Source organism: Felis catus, chromosome E1, assembly GCF_018350175.1.
Source record: "Felis catus isolate Fca126 chromosome E1, F.catus_Fca126_mat1.0, whole genome shotgun sequence".
NCBI lineage: Eukaryota > Metazoa > Chordata > Mammalia > Carnivora > Felidae > Felis > Felis catus.
Window position 1 is genome coordinate 54,204,006 of NC_058381.1, and position 24,176 is coordinate 54,228,181.

The 24,176-nt window shown below is 56.3% G+C and overlaps 1 protein-coding gene and 1 long non-coding RNA gene across 4 annotated transcripts in view; one reads left to right on the top strand and one right to left on the bottom strand.

The window, feature by feature from the left end:
* SDK2 (sidekick cell adhesion molecule 2) overlaps positions 1 to 24,176 on the bottom strand; it is a 263,997-nt gene that overhangs the window by 175,080 nt on the left and 64,741 nt on the right. The window lies entirely within an intron of this gene.
* On the top strand, positions 331 to 3,288 carry LOC123382064. The gene is made up of 3 exons (XR_006589831.1): positions 331 to 412; positions 733 to 780; positions 2,633 to 3,288. It is a non-coding gene; the product is annotated as an uncharacterized LOC123382064 (long non-coding RNA).

The window sequence follows — 24,176 nt, forward strand, 5'->3', positions numbered from 1 at the left end:
CTGTGCATCTGACCCCAGAAAGAGCCACTGATTCAGGAGGGCGCGAGAGGCCACACCGGGCCTGCTCCCCTGCCCTCTGCGTGGCCTCTGTCCCCTTCCAGATTCCAGCCTGGCCAGCTTCCAGCAGGGGGGCGGGGTACAAGGGCGAGGCCCATCCTCCAGGAACCCCGGGGCATCAGGGGGAGGGAGGCAGCCTCTGGACCCTGGGCACTGCCCTTCGGCAGTGGGTGCCTCCTGGCTGAGGCCACCCACGTGGCTGACATGGCCCACCTGCCTGCCGTGCGGAGGAGGCAGGTGCTTGGAGCGACACACGACGCTTTCAAACTGCAGGTAGGGAGAACCTCCTGGGGACACAAGGAAAGCTCCGTGGAGGAAGTCACACTTCAGCATGGTCTTAAGGAGGCACAGAGAGGTGAGCAAGAGAGAGACACGCGCACGGTGGTTCAGGGGACGGGAGGCACTTTGAGGCGGCTGGAGGTCAGGACACCCGGAGACGAGATGATGCTAAAGGTCCGTCCTGTGATGACGGTCACCTGCATTTGTGGAGAGGGGCTCCACCCCCTTTGCCATTCATGAACTCATTTACATTCTCACAACAAACCCTGAGGCTTGCCTGGCACCCGCACCCTTCAGGGGGAAGCTTCAGTGAGTTTCTTCAAAGCCTCCCCTGCTACTCCCCAGCGGGTGGTTGGGACCCGTCCTGTGTGTTCACACAGCCCCCTCTCTTCACAGATTTCTGTGTCATCACCGGAGTCTGCGACAGGATCTGGCATGGAACAGGTTCTTATCTACTGGACGGATGGATGGAAGGATGCGGGGATGGAGGGAGGGAGGAGGGGAGGATGGATAGAGGGATGGACGGACGGATGGACAGGTGTGTGGGTGCACAGATGGACAAGCGAATGGATGGGCAGACAGATGAACAGATGGATGGAAGGATGGATATATGGATGGCCAGAAGAGTGGATAAGGGATGGACGGATGCATGCATGGATGGATAGACGGACAGATAGAGGGGTGGATGGAGGATGTATGCACGCATGGATGAACTGACGGATGGACGTCTATGCGGATGGACAGAAGAGTGGATAATAGATGGATGGACAGACGGGCGGATAGAGGGGTGAATGGGTGAGGTATGCACCCATGGATGGAGACACCTAGCAGTCCCAGAATCACGTCACATCAGACCAAACATCATTCCAAGAAACACCTCAGATATCATCTGACTCAACCACTTCACATCACAGGTAGAAAACAGAGACTCACGGGGGCGGGGCAGGGTGGCGGGGGGGGTACGGCTCACAGGAGACCTTTGAGGAGACCAGGGCAACAGCCAGAGTCAGCGCCCAGGTCCCCACGCCAGGCCCACGGTTGCCCAGGACACTGGGGAGCGGGTCTCCAGCAGGCAGTAGTGAGTCCCAGATCCCGGCCACTGATTCAGCTCCCCCAGTCTCCCTCCCTGTCCTCCTGCAGAGAAGGGTCTCCAACCCCCCCATCCCCTTCCCGAGACACCCCTGACTTTGGGGAGGGAGATGCAGGGAGCGTACCCCTACTGGACTCCTCCAACCTCTCGCCCTTTCTTCCCCAGCTGCCCACCCAACCGCACTGGGGGTAGGTCACCCCAGCCCTGGGAGGGCACCCCTGAGGGTTGACTACGACACTCTCTCGGCGAGACTTTCTCCTCAATTAATGTATGTGCATCAGTGCACGTGGGGGGCTACTGGGAATATGGGGAGGGGGAGGAACAAGGGCCAGGGAAGGGACTAGAAGGCACTAGGACGTTGAGCTCAAGAGGAACAAAAGCAGGAGCAGAGACTTCCCCTCACCCACACGCTGACACCCCGTCTCAAGCCCCAGAAGGCTGATGAATGTCCCCCTGGGAGGTGGTTAAGGGACAGCACTGCCACTTCCCGCTGCTCCCCCACCCTGATTAATGCCAATTAATGCCAATTAACGCAAGCCCCACTGAGCGGGAAAATGTGACTACCAGCTGCTCTCACGGGGTGTCCCTTGGCTCTCTGCAAGGCTGCCCCGGGGACATCAGCCTGGCTGTCTGGACTGCTTCTGGCCCCATTCCTCTAGGACCTCACTCCTCCCCTCCTGCAGCCTCCAGGCTGCCCCCACCCCTTCCCTAAAGCTGGAGCTTTCTTTTTAAATTTTTTATTATTTTTTTAAAATTTCTATTTATTTTTGAGAGAGAGAAGAGTGTGTGAGTGCGAGCAGGGGAGGGGCAGAGAGAGAGGAGGACAGAGGATTCAAAGCGGGCTCTGTGCCGAGAGCAAAGAGCCTGACCCAGGGCTCGAACTCACAAACAGTGAGATGGTGACCTGAGCTGAAGTCGGTTGCTTGACTGAGCCACCCAGGTGCCCCGAAGCTGGAGCTTTCGTAAAACCACATCAGGGAGAAGCCCCAAAGGGATTCTCACCTGGTCAACCGGAGCGGGCGGAGGGGACCGCCCTGGGGGGGCGGGGAGAGGGTCCCTGAGAGGGGCTGGGGGTGGCACTCTTCTGCCTGTCAGGATGGGGCTGGGTCAGCCAAGCTGGGAGGCGGTGGTTCTGGAAGGGACAGGCTGCAGTGCGTGGAGGTCTGTGTGACCCAGGACTTAGGCAAGGCTTGGCCCCCTCCACAGACCCGGACTCTCCTCAAAAGATGACAACTCTCAAGGGGACAGAGCAGCCACAGACTGGGAGGAAGCGTCTGCAAAAGACACATCTGCCGAAAGACCATGATCCAAATTACACAAACAACTCTTAAAACTCAACCGCAGGAAAACTAACAACCCAATTAAAAAACGGGCCAAAGACCTCAACAGACACCTCACCGAAGAAGACAGACGGAGGGCAGACGAGCACACGAAAAGATGCTCCACGTCCTACGTCTTCAGAGAACCGCGAATGCAAGCAACAGGGAGGTACTGGTACACGCCCATGAGAATGCCCAAGACTCGAAACCGGGGCAGCACCAAATGCCGGTGGGGATGTCATCGTCGCTGGTGGGAAAGCAAAATGGCACAGACACCCTGGAAGCCAGTTTGGCAGTTTCTTACTAAACGAAACATACTCTTAGCATGTGATCCAGCAAAAGGGCTCCCGGGTGTTTAGCTGGAGGAGTTGAAAACTTAGGTCCGACAAAAACCTGCACGTGATGTCGAGAGCAGCTTTATTCATCATTGCCAAAATGTGGAAGCGACCAAGGTGCCCTCCGGTAGGTGAATGGATAAATAAACGGTGGTCCATCCAGACAATGGACTATTATTCATTTCTCATTTAAGAAATGAGCTATTAATTGGGCGCCTGGGTGGCGCAGTCGGTTAAGCGTCTGACTTCGGCTCAGGTCACGGTCTTGCGGTCCGTGGGTTCGAGCCCCGCGTCAGGCTCTGTGCTGACGGCTCGGAGCCTGGAGCCTGCTCCGGATTCTGTGTCTCCCTCTCTCTCCGCCCCTCCCCCACTCACGCTCTGTCTCTCTCTGTCTCTCAAAAATAAATAGATGTTAAAAAAAATTTTTTTCAGAAATGAGCTATTAAGCCATGAAAAGCCACGGAGGAACCTTAACTGTATTATCGCGCAGGGAAAGAAGCCGGTCTGAAAAGGCTACAGACTGTATGATTCTATCTGTATGACATTCTGGAAAAGGCAGAACTATGGAGACAGTGAAAAGATCAATGGTTGCCCGGCGGGGAGGGAGAGAGAGGGATGAAGAGGAGGAGCACAGAGGATTTGGAGGGGAAACTACCCCGTACGACATTGCAATGGTGGACAAGTGCAATTATACATTTGTCCAAACCCACGGAATGTGCAAGAGTGACTGTGAACTTTAATGTAAACCACGGCCTCTGGGTGATAATGACGTGTCCACGGAGGTTCATCGATTGGAATCAATGCGCTCTCTGACGTGGGATGACAGTGAGGGAGGCTGTGCATGGGCGGGGGGCACGGGGTCCAGGGGAGATCTCTGTACTTTCTGTTCAATTTTCAAGTGAGCCCGAGACTACTCAAAAATAAAGTCTTGATTGAAAAAAGATGCCACCTGGAGAGAGGCTGGGGAAAAGTGGCCAAAAAAGGGTTTGAGGCAAGGGTCGGGGGCTGGGGGATGTCCTAAGGGAATGGAGAGGGAGGGATGGGGGGGAAGCCTGGGTTCTCACTCTCCCCTCCCCGGACTCGGGCGGGGGCAGGCTGAGGCGCCCAGCCCGGTCCTGCCCTCCCTCTCGGGGCAGGCAGAGGAGGAAAGAATCAATTAATTCATTAGGCTGACATGTCTGAGAACATCGCTCCCGAGACTCGACGGGCCTGGAAGCCAGTGGTGTTTAATGGGCACTTTTACTCTGAAATGACACCTGGGCCAGCTGCTTCTTCCATGGCATGAGATGTGCTCAAAGATGTAGGGAGGCGTGGCGGGGTCGGCTCCCCAAGGCAGAGGGGCAGAGGCAGAGTGGGAAGACAGGGCCAGATGTTCATCTCTGGGCCGGGGAAGGGCCTGCTGCCTCCCAGGTCACTACTCGGGCCACATTTCCTCCATCTGCCCCCGGGTGACCAGAGGGGAGCACAACAGAGCCGGTGAGGAGACCTGCGTCCAGCCTCTGAACCTCAGGGCCCTTGTGGGTCTGGGGAGGGGCCTTGCCCTTGAGTTCCGATATTCTAGAATCTGTGAGTTGGAGTGGAATCCACATTTCAGAAGCTATGGACTGTTTTCTCCTTCCTTCCTTCCTCCCTCCCTCCCTCCCTCAAGTTTATTTATCTATTTTGAGAAAGAGAGAGAGGAGAGTGCTCTCCAGCGGGGGAGGGCCAGAGAAAGAGGGAGAGAGAATCCCAAGTAGGCTTTGTGCTCTCAGCCCAGAGCTCAACACGGGGCTTGAACTCATGAACAGTGAGGTCCTGACCTGAGCCGAAATCAAGAGTCGGACACTTAAGCGACTGAGCCACCCAGGCGCCCCGCTATGGATTGTTTTCAAATGCCCAACGAGTCAAGGTGTCACACGCCAGAGAACAGGACTGCTCAGAGAGGTGCAGGCATCATCTCTGGTCACACAGCTCATCAGAGGCAGAGCTGAGATGCAAACCCAGTTCCTGGGTCTTGAAGCTTGCACTTGGCCACCTCCCCGGGGCCCAGGGGCTCACTTCCTTACCCCTCTGCATTCCTTTCCCGCAGAGTCTGCCCGGCCGTGCTGGTGCTACCTCCTACCTTGGGGGACTGAGTCTGGCTTCAGCCAAGTGTCCTCTTTTGGAGGTGGCTCCTGAGTGAGGCGGCCAGCCCCTCAGCGTCCACTCTGTGAGGGCCTGGACGGGCGGCAGACTCTGGGCTCGGTTGGATAAAAGGCTCTGAAGCTCCCCCGACCATTAAACCCAGAGGATCACAAGCCTATCTGTGCAGCTAGTAAGACATGGGCTCAGAGGGGGGCAGGTCTGCCATCAGGGGAGCCCCCAGAGAATGCCGAGGGGGGCAGAATGGGGCTCAGAGAGTCCCTGCATCCCGTTTCCCTCCAGGCCGGGCCTGCCTGTACCACCACGGAAGGGCAGATGTCATAAAGATGTCCCCAAAGGCTCACCGGTCTCCTCCAGGCTCTGGGTCAGAAGGAAAGGACAAATGTGTTTTGAGCAGTTCAACATGCCACGGGCTGGGCTGTTTGCCGTTTGCATTTTTGACCTCAATTAATCAGGTAAGCTGAGGTATTATGGGCCCATTCTACAGATTGAGGAAACCGAGGCTGAGAGCGGCTAAGCCATGTGCCCAGCGTCTCAGAGCTAGGAAGTGGCAGTGGTGAAGTTTAAGCCTGGGGCCTGTGCCCTTTCTGCTACCCTAAAGCTTGGAAGGTTCCAGTGGTGCTCCCGCCGGGAGGCAGAAGGCCCTGCTGCTTGGCCTGGGTGTGCCCGTCCCCTCTTCCCATTGCCCACCCCTCCCCCAAGGGGAGCCTCCTGCCAGCGCGGCATCACATCTGGCTTCTCTGCAGCTTCCTTGGCACAGGGCGATTGCACCCGCTAGGCTGGGCAAGTAATCCCCATCCTAGTTTGGAATATGGAAACTGGTGCCCAAGGTCCATGAGGCACAGGGGCCAGGAGTGCTGGCCTTTCTCTGCCGACGGCCCTCCCATCAACCCCCTGCAGCCCAGGCTGGCTCATGGTGCCTGCTCCCCGGGGAAGGACACGGCTGGGGTGGACACGGCCCACAGCCTGGCTCTGTCCAGGAGAAGCATCGCAGAGAGAAACCAGGCCTCCCTCTCCCCCAGCAAATACTTAGCCTTCGTGTGACTGAAGCCTCTGACCCCCGGGGGCACCTGACTGTGCTGCTGTCCCAAAAAAGGAGGGGCGTCTGGAAGGTGGTTTCCCCACCGCTCGCCCAACAGCCTCCTCTTGGCCCCGGTTACCGGCCCAGATGCCCCGAAATGTGCCATGCACGCCAGCAGCTGCTGCTCTCAGCTTGCCCCTTCTCAGCGCTCTGGGTGTCAGTGACAAGCCCGGTTGTCTCCTAAAGAGGCACGTCAAGGAATCCGGTCACAGTGACGCCATCGGCCGTCTCACTGTTCGCTGAGACACCGGGTGCCAGCAGCCCGGCCCTGGCCCTGCTGCTGGCCGATAAGGGGTGGTTTCCCTGCCAAAGGAAAAAGCCAGCAAGCAGTCTTCCTTGGTAAGGAAGCTCTTAGGCTGACAGGAGACGGGGAGTGGGGAGAAGGGAGGGGGCAAAGGAGGAAGGATGGGAAGAGAAGAGCTGGCCCCCTCTACCAGGCAGCCTTCCGTGATTGCTGCGGAGCAGGTGGCCAGCCACGTGGGGCCGCTCACTGGTCGAGAAAGCTTCTGTGACATCATCACTCGGGACTCTCTAGGTGCTCTTTGCCCTTTAGCTTGTAGTTGATTAATTTTTACTTAAGTATTGTGATCCTTTGTCCGTTTGCCCAAAAACCATTCTCTGAGAGCCTGGCATGTGCAGGGCACTGTGAACAAAGATTCAGTCCCTGCCCTTGATTTGTTCACGGACCATGGGAAGAGGGTGGACATAAACAGGATCTGGATAAAGCACAATGAAGTGCTATGGGGGGGGGGGTTGCAAAAGGGGCTAAATCAGCCTGGAGGCATCAGGGAAGGCTTCCTGGAAGAGAGGGTATCTAAGTCAAGCCCCAAAGAACAGATGAGGGTCAGCCAAGCAGATGGGAGCCTGCTCTAGTGGGAGGGGACACACAAGCAAAGTCCCAGAGGCCAGAAGGAATATGGCAGGTCCCAGTTGCCAGGGTGTGTGGTGGGGGAGAATGGCAGGCAGGGATTAGGGGACAGTGGGGAGAAGGGAGGCCCAGGAGATCAGCAAGGTAATGGGAAGGCAATAAAAGTTTTAGCAGGTAACAGACCAGATTCCTGTACCAGAAAGATCATTCTGGCCGCAGCGTGGAGACTGGACAGGGGAGGCCAGGTGGGCATTGACCAGGTAGAGAGGCGGTGACCAGAGCGAGGGAGTGGCTGAGGGCCAGAGAGGACAGAGAGACAGAGGCACAGGGATTCCAGACATCCAGAAGGTGAAGAAGGTAGAACGGACCGCGTCTGGTGACTGATTGGAAGGGTCTAGAAAAGGAGGAGGGGAGAATGTCTCCTGGGCTTCTGGCTTGAACCTCAGCTGCTGACGCCATTGAGCTTGGGAACCCCCGGAAAAAGTGCCTGCTCCGGGACAGAGGTGGCAAGTTCATGTGCTCGTGCTCTTGCTGGGCGTGTGCTGAGGCCAGCTTGCACCGCTTCTCGAAAACTCACTCTGTATCCCTCTTCCCAGCTCTGTGCTCAGTCACGGCAGGGAATCGCCACGATGGGGCCCCTTACACGGCAGACACTGGCAGATGTTCGATGGGTCCAGAGCGGGCTGCTGACACTCACCAGCACAGCCCAGCGCGTTCCCTCCCCTCCACCTTCAAGTGGCAGAAGGCAGCTGAGAAGACAGCTCAGGGCTCGGGAGGGCAAGCTGGGCTAGGCAGGGTTTAGAGTTGAACAGTGTAGTGATGGCTAGAGATGAGCCACCCAGGGAGCGGGGCGAGGCGAGGAGAGTCTGACTGAGGCTTGAGCCCTGAAGGATCCCAACCTTCGCGAGGGGCCAACTGGCGGGCTTTCGGGGACGGCTCCCCAAGCCTCACGCCTCATAACCCTCACCACGCTGTATCATCGTGACTCATGGGGCGTGTGCCTCCCTGGGTGTTTTCCTTGCTCGACTGTAAGTTCTCTGAGGATGAAAACAAGTGTCTAACTCACGGCTCTATACCCCCAGTGCTCTGACAGTGCTGGGCAAATAGCAGCTACTCAGTGAATATTTGGCAAACCAACAAGCAAATGAATGAATGAATGAACGAATGAATGAATGAACAAATGACATGTTCAGGCATGCACCTGTGCCCCTCTAGGGCTAGGCTGTTTGTCTTAGATTCTATGCACGCAGAATCCTAGGACTCGGCCAAGCGAGGGTCCAGCGCAGGCTGCTCAGAAGTCTTGTGGGAGATGCTAAGAAGAATTAGACAAGAAAGGCAGGACCAGGGTGGGCGGTAAGTGGCCCTCTCTGTGTGACCTTGGGTGAGCTACTGAATGTCTCTGAGCCTCCGTTTCCTCAGTCTTACCAAGTGGGGCTGGTGATTCCTACTTCGCAGGCTGTAGAGAATTCAAGAGGATAACAAGTGAGAGTACCTGACAGGCAGGTGCTCACTAACATCCACCCTCTTGCTGTTCTGCGCTGCATCGCGGCGGGACTGCGCCCTGCGTTTCCCGGCTTCCAGGTCGGCTGCCATTTCGCCGCACTATCCATCCAGTGCCTCTCGCTACGGCTCCTTTCCTCCACGCCCTGCCCCGAGCTCTGTTCTGATCTAGTGCCCCGGTTATTTCTATATCAAGGTGAGCCAGCCTGGCTGAAAAACATGCCTGGTGGCGATGTGGCTAAGAGGACACGAGCTGAATCTGACATCGTAGGGGACGGTGGGGGAGGTGGGGGGGTAGCAGGCTGAAGGGGCCGGGGGCCACGGCTGTCCCTGGCCTCCCAGTCACTCTGCTCTGGGGTTAATGTTTCTGTAATTTGCTCTGCTGGATGCTGCATTCCCAGGAAAGGGTCCTAACCTGCGACCCTTTGGCCAGCTGGGAAAACAGCTCAATAACTGCAAAATAAGGTACCGTCCCGTGTGGATGGACGAGCGTAAAATGATCAGCACAATGGGCCGGACGTGAGCGGCTGCTTGTCTGGAGAGACAGAGAGGCACCGTGCAGAGACCAGCTGGACACAGCAAACTCTCCTGGGCAGCGGGAGAGGCGGGAGGGACTGAAGGGAGCCTCTCCCACCCTCACCCCTGCGGTGCCTCCGCCATCCGTCTCTCTTCCCGGGATGTTCGTGGGGCAGGTGGATGGATAGCCAGAGTACAACCAGGAGAGCAGAAACAACTTGTGGATTAGCAGAGAAGGAACGTGCAACAGGGAGCTGGCTACAGGTGACGGGACAGCCAAGGAGACAAACAGGTCCAGTGATTAGCAACCCAGGAAAACTCTACCACCCTGGGCTGAAGGGTTCAGGAGAAGTGGGGGGCGGTGATTTGAGCACACAGCAGATCACCATGGGCGGTTAGCACAGGGCACCCTGTCCGCCAGGAGCTGGCGGCGTGACTGAAACACAGCTGCTTTGAGGAATGCCGGTGGAGGGGAGAAAAACGGAGGAGGACACCCCAGCTTCTCTTCCTCCCACCTGCTCTCTCTTGCCCAAGCCTCCCACTGGTCAAACCCAGCCTGAGCCAGCCGAGCCGGCAGCCTGGGCAACCGGGAAGACAGCCACCTGTGACAGAGGACAGAACAGAGGAAGGACAAGGAAAGGATTTCGGGGGCAGCAGATCAGGAATGACACAGCCAACATGGTCGCCTTAAGCCCCAGAGCGTGCACGCTGGGGCCTGGGAGACGCTCTCCTGCTCTCCTTCCTGACCAGTGCCCAGGGCTCGTCTGACAACCCTGGACGATGGCATCTGGCTCCTTCCCAGCTCCTGGCGCCTTGGTGATAAATGCCCAGGAGCTTCCACCCCCAGCCTGATTCATCAGGCTCCCGGTGGCAGGTTGCACGGCCAGAGACCTTGCCCACCAGGAGCTTAATCTCCCAGACAAAGAACAGAAATGCAGCCTCAGCCAGGGAGACATATAACACATCAAGGGCAGGTACCAACTGTCGGAGTCGGCCGAGGGGCCTTGCAGCTCCTGCCAGGCACAGAGATGGAACGGCCTTGGGTTTCCTCCCTTCCTACCATCGCTGGTGTGGGGGTGGGGTGGGGCTGGAAAGGACAGCCACAGATCATCCAGGCCGTTCTCCGTTCTTGCTACTCCCTACCTAACCCTACCGGAGCCTTCCCTTTCTCCCTCCCTCCCACCTTTCCTCAGCGAGAACTAAAACACCCTCCAGTGCACCAGCAATTCTGGAAGCTCTGGATGCCGCGTTGAGCAAGGCAGGCACGGTCCCTGCCCTCACGCCGCTTCCGCGCCAAGCCCCACAACCTTCCTCACTCGCCCCCACGAGGGGTTGCCAAACACGGGTTACCAGGCAGGAGCTGAGGCCCCCGGGCATCCCCAGACCCCCCTGCAGGCGTCCCTTCTCCCCCCAACCCCTTCCGAGTAAGGACGGGGATCGCAGAGGAGAGTGGGGGGGAGGGCACTCGACTCGGAGGACTGTGATTGGCCGACACCAAGCCGACAGATGGCTGAAGAGACCAACCCAAACCGCTGGACCGCCAGAGCGCCTGCCAATCTGGTGTCGGAGGCAGATGCCACGGGAGTCCCCCCCCCCCCCCCCCCCACCGCGCGCCCCCGCCCCTCGGCCAGCCTCTCCCGCCCGTCGGGAGCGCGGCTCTAAATCTCTTTGACATAAAATATCGTCGGAGAGCCGCAGCACAGAGAGATTAAAAAACAATAAAGAGAAAGCGAAACTCTCGACTATAATTACCAGCCTCTAGCCGGCAGCAGCAAAAACGCACTAAAATTTTAATAGGAACCACTGCATTTAATTTAACGACACATTTTTTCAATTACCAGAATAATTGTTTTATTCATAAAATGAGTTTCAATAAAGAGGGTAATTTTCCTTTGTTTTTATTATTCATTTGTGCAACATATTTGAGATAGAATTCCCTCATGTTAAGGCAGCTTGGAGAGGACTCAGGACATCTGTGTCATGAGTGAACATAGGAGGGGGCAAGGGACTCGGGGAGGTGGCCGTCCACACGCCCCGGGGGGGATGACCGAGAGCTCTCTGCCAGGGCACCAACCTGCGCCCCTCCCCCCGGAGAACCTTCCAGAGTGCACTCCAGTTCACTTTGCCAGACTCCTCCAAACCTTCCTGCCAGCATCCAGCTCCCACTTGGCCGAGTTCCCCATGGCCACTGGGAAGGGGAGGTTACAAATGCAGCTCCTTCTGAACCAATGGAGGGAAGCAGAGGCTTAGATCCTCCAAAAAAAAAAAATCATCCGCTACACTGTAACGCAGCCAAAGCCCAGGGCCACCTGGAGGAGACATTAAAGGTGGGCAGAGACCACATGAGGACGCCAGCCTGTTGCCACCAGACTGAGAACAGGCTTCACTTAAGGGCCCCTGGGCTTCTGTCCCTGCCCTCCCACCATCCGGACTGCTATGACGACCAGCGCTTACTGGTGCCTCTCCTGCGTCCCCTGGACCAGCCCCCCAGCACCCAACAGAGTGGGCAATGTTGGTTCCACCCACTTTCCACAGGAGAGGCTGTGGCTCAGACAGATGAAGCAAGTCCCCCCCCCCCAACCCGATCTCACCCCTAGGAGGCGGGGAACGGGATTTGAACCCAGACAGACTGCCCCGAGCCCAGAGCTTCGGAGGATGCGGCCGCTGGCAGCATCCGTCCGGTGCCACCGGCTGGCCTCGCGGTCGGCTGCTCTCAGTGTCAGCTCGCCAGCGCTTCTCGCTCTGGCTTCTTTCCACTTTTCTCCAAGTTCTCCCCGGGGCAAGCTCTCAACTCAAGAGCCCTCCCCGTGAGCCTCAGGCCGGCACTCACACAGGGCCGGGCTGCCTGGGGAGTAAGCAGCTCTATGGGAGACGCTCGGGGCCGTCTGCATCCTGGGTTCCTGGAGCGTCCCAATGCCAGCCCGGAGCGGCTGTCCCCATGCCAGCTCCCCAGCCACGGCTGATGGTCCCTGGCCATCTTGTTGCTCCTGGGGCTGGACAGATGCAGACCAGGGTGGATGGAGGCTGGGAGTGAAGGGGCAGAGGGTACCCGGCTCTGGGCACGCGGAGATGATGCCGAGCATGGAACCCCCTCTGCGGTGTCTGGTCATTCTGAACCCCAATTTAGCCAAGAGGGGAGAGACAAGCCACCGGGGACCAGCCGCGGGAACCCGCCTCCGGTAGGGAAATTGACATCGGTGCACAATTTCCCGTCAAGGGCTTTATGCAGACATTACCTCTGGACTCCCCATGGCCACCCTGGCAAGTGGATATTCTTGTTCTCCTGACAAAGATGAGGAAATTGAGGCCCCAAGAGGTCAAACGAGCCTTGTCCAAGGTCACTGAGCTAGTGAGCAGCCTGGCAGGGATCATCCCCAAGCCTGTGTTGGGTGCACCCCCTCCATATTGTGGGGTTTCTCCCGCAGGGAGCTGCCCCCTAAAAAGACAGGACGGCAGGAGGATGGACAACAGATGGCAGAGGGGACAGCGTCAGGCTCACCCGGGAGCCAATGCACTGGGCACACCACCCATCACACCTGCGACCTCCTTCCTTGGGCCTGTGCCCCCTGCTTGCCCAAGGTGAAGGGCTCCAGCCCTCCGCCTCCTGACCGCACAGGCCTTGACCCAGGGACACAAATCACCCCCCTTCCTGAGGGGTGCAGGTGCAGGGGCACGGCCAGCTCTGGCCCAAAGCCTCAGTTTTCTTGAGCCCTTTGGGAAGTTCCCAATACAGGACGAAGAGATGGGACGCAGGAGTGGTGGCTTCTCAGGATGGCTCCCTGCTCCTACCCCAGGTGTGGTCTAGCCTCTGTGGCCCTCTTTGAGGGGAGACATTTGGTGGCTCCAACACGTCCTCCTGGAACCCAGACTCCTCACCGGGGGCATGTCCTCCCGTGTGTGTGGGGCGGGGATGGGAGGATGGGGTGGGTTACTAGGAGTGCTGGGGCCCTGAACTCACGTGGGGGAGAGGTTTTATGCCCTTCGCGTGGGGCTGGGACCACCCATGCTTACCCCTGGAGCAGCCCCATTGCTTGTCGCCCCCCCCCCCCCCCCCCCCCCCCCCCCCCCCCCGACAGCCTTGGACTCCAGGCCTCCTGCTGCGGGAACTTCAAAAGGGCCCTGAACATTCACACACCAGCCTATGTCTCTTATCAGGCTGGTCTTGCCGACACCCCCACCCCCAGGTCTTCTGCTCCTTCCGGGGGGGCTCTCCCCATGACTCTGGGCTCCTGAGGATGGGACCAAGTTGTCCTTGACCTTGGGAGTCCAGCGCTTTGCAAAATGCCAGGAATGTAGGAGCAGTTAATCAATACTCTACGTAACAGCAGAACATGACAACTTCCCTGCTGAAAGGGCTAAGTTAGGTCCCCCCACCCCATTCATATGCTGAAGCTCTAACCTCCTGCATCTCTGGTTGTGACTGTATTTGGAGACAGGGCCTTTATTTATTTATTTTTTTAAGTTAATTTATTTTGAGAGAGAGAGAGAGAGAGAGAGAGAGAGAGAGAGAATCTGCACTGTCAGCACAGAGCCCAACGTGGAGCCCGAACTCACGAACTGTGAGATCATGACCTGAGCCAAAATAAAGAGTTGGGCGCTCCACGGACTGAACCACCTAGGCGCCCCAGGAGACAGGGTCTCTAAAGCAGTGATCAAGATTGAATGAGGTCATTGACGTGGACCCTAATCCAATATGATCAATGTCCTCTAACACAGACACACATGGAGGGAAGAGCGTGTGAAGACGCGGGGAGAAGACGGCCATCCACAAGCCAAAGAGAGGGGCCTGGGATAGATCCTTCCCTACCGGCCCCCAGAAGAAGCCAACCCCGCTGTCACCCTGATGTTGGATTCTGAGCCTGTAGAACAGGAAGAAAATAAACTTCTGCTGACATGACAGCATCTCTAGCAAATGATTACACACACTTTTGTACATGTCTCTTCCCTTCCTTGGAATTCATCTTCCTTCTCTGCAAATGGGAGCTCTATACATCCAGTGCTGGCTGGAAACCCGCCTTGTCCAGGCAGCCTGCTCTGATTACAGCCACTCTTTTCCCTGTAACTCTGTGGGGTCTCTCAGCGTCCTGTGTGTGGGGTATAGGCCCCTACTTCTTGCTGGGTTGCTCTGCATGCGTTACTAAGTCAGTCGGGTGTGGGTTTTATTAACAGGACTGGGGCTGTGAGCTTTCTCCTGCCGGGCCTGTGTCTCTCCCGTCATCAGGAGCCCCTCCCTGTGCTCTGGACTCGGCCAGGGGCTCGGCCCCCAGACGAGCTGGGGAACCGGGCTGGCAGGAAAAAGGAACGGGGGAGCCTTTTTTGGTTTCTCACTCTGACAGTGCTGCTCCCCTGCACACCCCCGAGTTAACCCAAGAGCATTTATTAACCAGCTGAGTGCCAGCCCTGAGCTGTGGGCGGCGGGCACGCGGTCTTGCCCCCAAGAAGATCTGCACGCAGCAGGTGACGCTGTGGGGACAGAGAGAGTACAAGGGACAGCGGAGACACAGTCTGGAGAGGGGAGCCAGGGAGGGCTGCATGGAGGATCCCAGTGTTCACCAGGCCTCGAAGGGGGCAGGACCTGAACTGTGGGTACATCAGACCTTGGGCTCCACGCAGCCCGTCCCCTCCTCTGTCTTCTTTTCTTTTCTTTTTTTTTTTTTTTAATTTTTTTTTCTTCAACGTTTATTTATTTTTGGGACAGAGAGAGACAGAGCATGAATGGGGGAGGGGCAGAGAGAGAGGAAGACACAGAATCGGAAACAGGCTGCAGGCTCTGAGCCATCAGCCCAGAGCCCGACGCGGGGCTCGAACTCACGGACGGCGAGATCGTGACCTGGCTGAGGTCGGCCGCTTAACCGACTGCGCCACCCAGGCGCCCCGCCTCCTCTGTCTTCTGAGGGTGCTGAAGCCACCAGAGGAAGGGGCTCGCCCAAGGTCATTGGTCAGGCCAGGCCCTGGGCCTCAGAGGGCACTCGGAGGTCACTATTCCAGCCCCTGCCATCAGGTGGGCATGGCTGCGCTAGCCCGAATCTCCCTGTTTCCTTCCGCCTCCAAGCTCTGGGGCTCGACTAGGGGGGATGAGGAGGGGCCCGTGTGGGGGGCGGGGAGGGGAGAGGGGCTGCCGGGCGCCAAGATCACATAAGCAGCAGATGTCGGAGGATTAGTGGCTCCGCTTCCCAAAGCCGCCCGAGCCACTTAATATTCTGCAGACAGAATTGCTTCCCTTTCATAAAAAGCAAACACTGAAATGCTGCAGACTCCAAACACCTGGGGAGGGCTGGAGCCTCGCGCACCTCGGGAAGGGGGTCCCGGGAAGGAGGCCGAGGGCAGGGGGGGAGGGGGATCAGCCCACTCGCTGATGGAAAGCTGCGGGCAGGCCCCGCAGGGAGGGAGGCCGTGAGGGTGCAGAGGGTGTCCCGGGCTTCGGGGGGCTCCAGGGCACAGGGGCCACTGCGCCGGGGGGCCTGGGCGTGGGGCAGACAGGTGGCGGAGCGATGGCACCCGGGGGCGGTCACCGCCAGGAAATGACCCATTCAGGGACCATTCCTCTCTCCCTCTTCATGACACCAGACACTCGGGATGGAGGCAGAGTCACTGGGGTGGATCAGCAGGACGGGAGGCCGAAGGTTCTTTCCACACAAACAGATCAACAGAGCAAAACAGCAAAGACCTTTAGTTAAATAGGACGAAGAATTTCAAGAGGCCACACGAGTGGTTTTTTTTTTTTTTTTTTTTTTTTTTTTTAAATAAAAGGAAGACGATGTTCTTGGATGAGACAGAGCTCACCTCACCCAGACAGGAAAGAGGCAGAAGAGCTCCCTCGGCCAGAATCGCGAGAAGTGCCAGGAGTGGCTGGGCACGGCCTGGGACAGATGACGTGGTCTCGGGGCGCGGGCTGGACGAGAGGGCTTCTGTGGCTGGGTGTTTACGCACCGTGAGTCATTTCTGGTAGGGGCGTTCGCGTTTGACCCGCACGGGACGTTCCCTTGAAACGCACGTTTTTCTGAAAAAGATTTGCTCATTCTTGTGCCGTGGTTGTTTTCCCGTGGTCGTTCCATTTCTGTCCCCCGTTTCGGAAGGAATTTGGTTGGGGGTGCTAACTCAGCCTGCCTGTGGAGAAGCAGAGCCGGGGGGGGGGGGGCTGCCCGAACCAGTTCTGGAGCCAGACTGACTGCCTGGGTTCAGATCTGAGCTCTGCCGTCTCCTACTGCCTTTGAGACGCCTGGCTGATTTTCCAACCTCAGTTTCCTTATCTGTAAAATGGGAGTAATGGTAATACATTGCTCATAAGCGGCAAGGGTTAAGTGACCGAAGCGCGTAAAAGAACACAACACAAAGTACACTCTCAACGGATACTAGCTGGCCTGGCTGCGGAAGGCCTGACCCTGCCAAGGCTTAGAGCAAATGCATTCTGGGAGCTGATGGACCTAGAACGTTCTTTCCCGTTTTCTTTCTCTCCCTTTCCTCCCCTGCTGCCTTCCTTCCTCTTCCTCCTCCTCCTCTCCTTTTTCACTAGAAGCTCCTCCTTCAACAGAGGATGGAGAATAGCTTGGCTCTTAAGAGCCCAAAGCTTCAAAGTCCTGTCATTCTCATCACTTTTCTCATTAAGAGCAGTTCCTTGCATTTTGTGAGTCTAAACAGAAGAAACAGCAGAGGGAGTTGATGTGGCTTCTCCCCTCCCCTCTCACACCAACACGTCCAGGGCTCCCTGGAACAGCACACGGGGTCTCTCTCAGGCCCCCTCTGCCGGCTGCCCCATCCACCTGCCTCCGGCCCCATCCGCCACACTAGGGGGCTGGCAGCCGTAGGGGCTCCTAGTGTGGGAGCCAAACACCTTCCATCAAAGCTGGAAAGATGCACATTGGCCACGAAGGGAGAAAACCGGAAGTCCCGCCCGTGAATGGTGAGCAAAGACCTTCAGCCCCTGGCCTCACCAGGCAGGTGTCAGGGGAGCCGGTGATCCGAGAACATGTGCATGCGATGAGCTCTGCATGTTTATTTATTTTTGAGACCGATAGAGAGAGACAGAGCACGAACAGGGGAAGGGCGGAGAAAGAGGGAGACACAGAATCCGAAGCAGGCTCCAGGCTCTGAGCCGTCAGCACAGAGCCCGACGCGGGGCTCGAACCCACGAACCGCGAGATCGTGACCTGAGCCGAAGTCGGAAGCTGAACTGACTGAGCCACCCAGGCGCCCCTGTACACGGCACTTTAGATGTCCACGCACTTTCACACCAACTGTATCTCCTGGGAAGCTCACAGCTTGGGAACCATCAGCCCATTACACAGATGAAGAAGCCAAGGCCCAAAGAGGGGAAGTGCTCTCCTGTAGCCACGTGCTGCATCAGCCGCCAAGCTACCAGGACCGGGGTGGCCTGCCGTGGAATTATGTGTCATTTCCACCAAGACCCCGGAGGGGAGGCTGCTGGCTGGGGTCTTCGCCCTCCCCACGATGGGGGTTCCTAGTCCTGACTCCAGAAGCTGCGAGTCACTGGTCCTAAGGGATGAGACCAGGTCTGCCTGCTTCTGCCTCTTCCAGCCTATGGCCCGGCTCCCGGGATCGGGTCTCATTTCAAAGGACGAAAAGTCAGCCAGGAAACAAAGTGAGATAAGAAAACACGTGGGAGAAGTTAAGTGAGAGCCCTTCCCTCCTCTTCTCTGGGGGAAGAAAGAGAAAATCAAATGATTCTTTGGCCTGCGGTTCGGTGGGAATCTCCTGCCGGCATCCGGGCTCCGCACACAAAGCCCAGGCCAGAAAGTATTTGTCCCAGTCCAAGGGGGACTTGAGGGGCGCGCCTGGTTGTTTAATCTGTATCTGACCCACTGGAGCGACGCGGAGGGGCAGAGAGGGGCAGAGGCCAAGGGTGATGGGGACAAAGGGACTCCAACAAGAAGACAGAATGCCACTGGGGTGCACACGCTGAGGACCTCCCTGAGCCTTGAGTTTTCTCACAGGTGGAGGAGGGATGAGAGTAATACATGCATCGGCGTGTCTCTGAGGGCTAAATGGGATGATGTATGTAAAAACAGTTGGCACACTGGCACAGAGCAAGGAGTTGAAAAATGGAAAATAATATAATTTAATACGATATAATATAACATAATGCAATATCATAGAATATATTATGTCCTAATGTGTGTTATAATTCTTTGTGTAGGGGCTCTTGAGCCTGAGAACTTTCTGCTGACACGGGAGGAGGGGAAGGGGTGGGTGGGAAGGCATTCAGCTGAGAGCCCAAAGCCCAGAGCCCCGAGCGGGAATGCAGGAAGGTGGGGGGAGGCAGGTGCCCTGTCATCCGTGTGTCTCCCCCTTCCCCATCCCTTCTATTCTATAAACCACCCTTTAGCCTGGCTGCTTGCCCAAGGCCTCCCCATGGCCAGGTAAGTAGACACGGAGGGACAATTAGGTAAGGTCAGCCCGTCACTCTTTCTTTCCGTGCACACCTCCCTGCCCTAATAGAGACCGGTGCCCCAGATGTCTGTGCACGAGTCAGGATGCCACTAAAACTTTGCCTGGAGAGCACACGGGAGAGGGCAAGACAACTCAAACCCTTGGGTCGTGGGCCTGATGCCCCCAAAGGTTGGGCACCGCTAACCACCATGGCCCCTCCACCAGCATTTCCTCTTGGTCTTTTGTCAGTGTGTAGGACGGGGCGGGGGAGGGGGGATCCCCAGGTTGTCATGCAGGGGAGGTGGGTCTACGCCCCAGAGTCTTGCCTTGGCTCTGCCTTGAAAGGCAATGTAATACGGAACACAAACACGGGCTCCACACAGAGCGGGGTTCGAACCCTGCCCACAAGCGGATCGCCGAGACCCCGAGAACCTCGGTGTCCTCATCGGCAGGACTCAGTCGCTGCCAGTGCTACTGCCCAGAGTCATGAGGATAAACCACACACGGGTGCCGCTAAAGCAGTTAACAACCTGGAACACGGGGCGCCACTCAACTGGAATGATGCGGGGCCTACAGGGTGGAGCAGGCTGGGCGCCCCGCCGGGGTGGCTGTGCTAAGCGTTCACCCTTCAGCTGCCGGAACGCGGAGTGCCCCGGAGATGTCGCTGGCTGTGCAAACACGGAAGAACTTTCGGCGCGCCGAGGGGGAGGGGCATGGGGAGGGGCATGGGGTGGCAGGGGGGAGGGGCATGGCGTGCGCCCCGCTTACAGGGTTACTGTGCTTGCTCTGGCACAGAGCAAGGAATTGAAAAATGGAAAATAATATAATTTAATATGATATAATACAACATAACGCAATATTATTCCTCTACGTGCACCTGCACTGCCTTGTGCCTACCGGGCCAGCTCCCACTCCTTCCCTGGCTCGGATTCGGGAGCACCCGGGCTCCTCTGCCAGGGGACCGTGTCTGGGCCGAAGCGCCCACTTGCCAGCAAGAGCTAGGACACCCTCGGGGGTCAGGAAGCGGAGTGCATGGGACGAGGACAGTGGGGCAGGTAGGGCACAGAAGAGTGGAGACGCCACCTTGCTCCTGCTCGCTGTGCCCAGGCTTTTGGGGATCTGGCGACCGCGCTGTCCCAGACTCCCACAGCCTCGGCCACCAGAGATGTGGGCCGAGAGGAGGGCTGGGGAACTATTTTGGGTCTGGAAAGAGAGCTGTGTGGGCGTGTGAGGGAGGCAAGGTCAGGGTGGGCAGGGCGGGGCCCCTCCTTCTGGCTCCTTCCACCCACACGAGCCACCCTGCCTGTGGTCAGTCCTCAGTCTGGCCTCCGTCTAAATGATGAAGAGCCCGAAGGGGAAGTAGGAGGTGGAGAAGAGAGGCCAAGACAGAGGATGGCGTAGGGAGAGGAGAAGTCAGCCCAGGGCTGGCCCAGGAACAGCTGGCCTGAGAGGTGGGAGCCAGAGGGCCACCTGTGGATTGTCGAGACCCCTTGGCTGGCTGCTCCTGGACTGAGTCTCTGTTCGCAAGGGCTCTCTCTTCCAAGGCCAGGATCAGGGTGACAAAAGCGAGGGAGGGGTGCAACATGGAAGGGAGGGGTGCCGAACACTGCAGTCACTGAGATAAATAAGATTTTAACGCAGCGTTTCCCCAAACACAACTTTAAGGTAAGAAATTCCATGACGAACAAAGTATCACAATAGATAAGTCAAGTCAGGCTCCAGCAGGGCCGGGAGTGGGGAAGGCGAGTACGGTCAGCCGTGTCAACTGCAGGGTCAGAGCTTCTCCTTACTGAACATTTTGGTATTTTGTCCACTGTGGAATTGTTGCATTAACTGGGGTGTTGGAAAACATTGCACTGAAACGTTATTTATCTTGATTACCGAACTTCTGGGCACCCCTTACAGTTTGTACTGGGGGCGAGGGCTCTAACTTGCCCCACCCCCCTCCTGCGCTGGCTCTGTTCTGTTTTCACATCCGATCAGTTCACTTGTTCCGCCCACGCCCCTCCAAGGATCGGAGCAGGTGAAAATATGGGAGAACAGCAGCTACATAGAATCTGATGCTGCGTGAGGCCCGAAGCCTCTCAAAGGGGAAAACGGAAGCAGCAGGGGAGAAGCAGGCAGGCAGCGAGGAGGGTCTGTCCAGGGTGCTGGACAAGGGCTGGGGAGACGAGGGGAGAGCCTCGGGGACTGGAAAAATATCACCGCCATGTACTGAACAGGTTACCACGTGCAAGGGCTGTTGTGAATGATGTGTACATATTCTATACGCGTTGACACAGGCCCGCTCATCCTAAAACAAGGAGGTGGCTTCACTTAACGTTCCCCATTTTACAGATGTGAAAACTGAGGCACCCAGAAATACCCAAGGCCGTGGAGCCGCGACGAAGCAGAATATCAACTCAGGTGGTCTGACCCGGACCTCAGAGTTCTTACCACCCGGGAAGGGGGGAGGGAGAGTGGGGACAGACGCCATGCCCGGGTCCTGGGCCTCAGGTCACTGCTGGCAGGGAGGCCTGGGCAGGCTCCCTAAATAAAATCCTATTTCTTTTTTTCTTTTTTTTTTGATGTTTTATTTATTTTTGAGACAGAGAGAGACAGAGCATGAACAGGGGAGGGGCAGAGAGAGAGGGAGACACAGAATCCGAAGCGGGCTCCAGGCTCTGAGCCATCAGCCCAGAGCCCAACGCGGGGCTCGAACTCACAGACCGCGAGATCGTGACCAATAAAATCCTATTTCAAATGCGCTGGTGAGTTTTCTTTCTTTTTCAGTCTTACAGCTTATCTTTTTGTAAACTTCTTGCCATTACCCTGCTTCATACTTTTCTGTAAATCCAGACTTGGATTTCTTAGAGTTGCTTGGATCTGTACGGTCCAATATAGCAGCTACCCGCCACGTGCAGCTGTTTAAATTTCAACTTCACATAAAAAAAAAAAAGAAAGAAATAGCATAAGAAATTCAGTTTCTCAACTGCACCGGCCACATGTGCTTAGCGGCTACCACATGGGGCCCGGCAGAATACAGAACACATCTATCACCAAAGGAAGGAAGTTCTACTGGACCTTGATGGCTTAGAGTGTGGAACTCATCTGAATCACTTTCCACTTCAGGTAGAAGTCTGCGTTCTCTCCTGGGTCTGAGCCTCTGGGCTAGATGGTCATTGGGAACAACCGATTTTGTTTTTAAGTTTATTTATTTATTTTTGAGAGAGAGAAAGAGAAAGAGTGAGCACGAGTGCACACGTGCGAGTGGGGAAGGAGCAGAGAGAGGGAGAGAGAGAATTCCAAGCAGGCTCCGTGCTGTCAGCATAGAGCCTGATGTGAGGTTCAGTCCCATAAACCATGAGATCATGGCCCGAGCCGAAACCAAGAGTGGGACGCTTGATGGACTGAGCCACCCAGGTGTCCCAACAACTGTTTTAATTTATCCCACGGGATGCAGGTATGACCCAGAGGGATGCCCACTGTCCTCCCTGCCCATTCCCAGGGCCTTGAGAAGCTGAACATCTAGGCCTGGGCTTCTAGGAAGGGTGGCGTGGCTGCTCTCAGACCAGTCTTCCTCCTGCAGATAATAACTACATAAACAACTGCCTGAGGCACTGGAGAGGAGCAGGCCGCACTAGAAGGGACTCAATACTCAGAAGACAGGAAAAGCACTCAGGTGAGTTTCCCATATCTATGGGATTTTATTTGAGGGCAGGCGCCAGCCTCTGCTAAGTGGGGCAGCTAGACTCCAGAGAGAAAACCCACAGCCTTACTGGCTTAAAGAACTACAGTACTGAGTATAGGGGTGACCAAGGCGACTGAAAGACAGCAAGACAAGGGCCAGAGGGAAGAGGCTCAAATTCTGTACAAAAACTCGACCCAAATCTTAGGCGGACCTTTGAAATCTGCATGCAAGGGCTTCTCTCCCCCTCCCCTCAAAAAGTCTAAAAGAATTGCACAGAGATGTCTGCTACAGGCCATCACAGGGGAGACAGAGTTTGGAGTTTGAGTCCAGCCCAGTGAACTGCTTTGTTTGTTTTAAATCAATGCACTTCAGGGTAACATAACGAAATCCAGAGTCGCTACAACATATCATCCACAATGTCTAGGACATAACCCCAAACTCCTCGACACCTGAAGAAACAGGAAAATGTGATCTCTGCACAAGAGAAAAGGAATCAACACAGATGGTTTTAAAATGACTGTTAAAACTGTCCTGAAGGACATAAATGAAAACATGCTTGTAATGAGTGAACGAAAGGGAAACGTCGGAGAGAGGTAAAAACCATTAAAAAGAACCACACGAGGATTCTAGAACTGAAAAACAGTTTGTGAAATTAAAAATTCACGGGATAGGACTGACAGTGCACCAAAGAGTAAAGAAGAGACAGCCAACGACTGTAAGGACAGATCAATAGAAAATACCCAATCTGAAGCACAGACAGAAAAAAAGATGAAAAGAACAAAACAAAACAGCCCAGAACTTCAGGGACTAACGGTGAAATATGCATATAAATGGAGCCCATCACACAGTAAGCGAAGTCAGGGTTGGAAGCCCGATCCAAAGTCCGTTTTCATTTGTTTATATTACTGTGTATTAACTATGGTTCCACATTGGATTCATGTGTGTGTGCGATGGTGGTGGTGGGGGGGTGGTTTGAAAATAATTCCTACCCCAGAAATAGAGGAGGATCAAACTGGGGTTGGGTCCAAGCACTGGAAAAATTTAAAGCCCTTCCAGATGATTCTAAGGTTCAGCATGGGTTGGGAACCATACACTCTGCTGCCGTCTAGAAAATACCAAAGAGGGAGAACTGGGTCAGACCTGCTCACACTGATAGGTGGGCAGTTAGAGCTCTTGGGAGAGGCCTTTGGGACAAAGCTCTAACCCAGACCGGTGAGTCTGTAACCCCCCATTCCTGGTCTTTGTCCCAGATTTCTAGGAGGCGCACAGCCGTCTCCGGCTCTCAGCTCCTGAAGATACGGGGGTGATAAAAGGGTCCGAGGAGACTCTCATCGCAGCCTGAGTTACGGGAAGTGGCAGCAGCAGGCACAGGAGGCTTACTCTGGGTGACGAATGGGCAGTGAGATCTCAGATCCCTTCCAGGCTTTGGCTGAGGGAAGGCAGAGAGTCAGAGAGTCCCCATCACTCTCTCAGAACCCCTCAGGACTGTCCCACAGTCCCGCCTGCACTGGGCCAGGCCGACAGGGGCCAGCTGCTCCATGGGGGGAGCCTGGCCACCTCCACTGCTCTGCCCTGACATTGCTCACACCCTGCTCCCTAAACCCAACCCGGACCTAGGACACTGCTCCCACCACCCCTGGGGCCCAGCCCAGAATCCATATGACCCATCAACTGTGAGCTAGCTCCTTGCTCTGTTTCCCCAAAGCCCAGCACAAGTAGTCTCTGAACACACGGAAGTATGAGTGAGGCAGGGTCCTACTGCCGGCTGGCTCAGTTTCGTCATTTGACACCAGATTAGCCAAAAAAAAAACCCCAAAACAAACAAAACAAAAAAACAACCAGTGAGGCTCAGAGAGGTAACACTGCCTTCCCATAGCACAGCTGAGATCAAAGCCTGGTCTGTCTCTAATGGCACAGCCCTCGGGAGCAACCCTATTCTCCTGTCCCATGTCT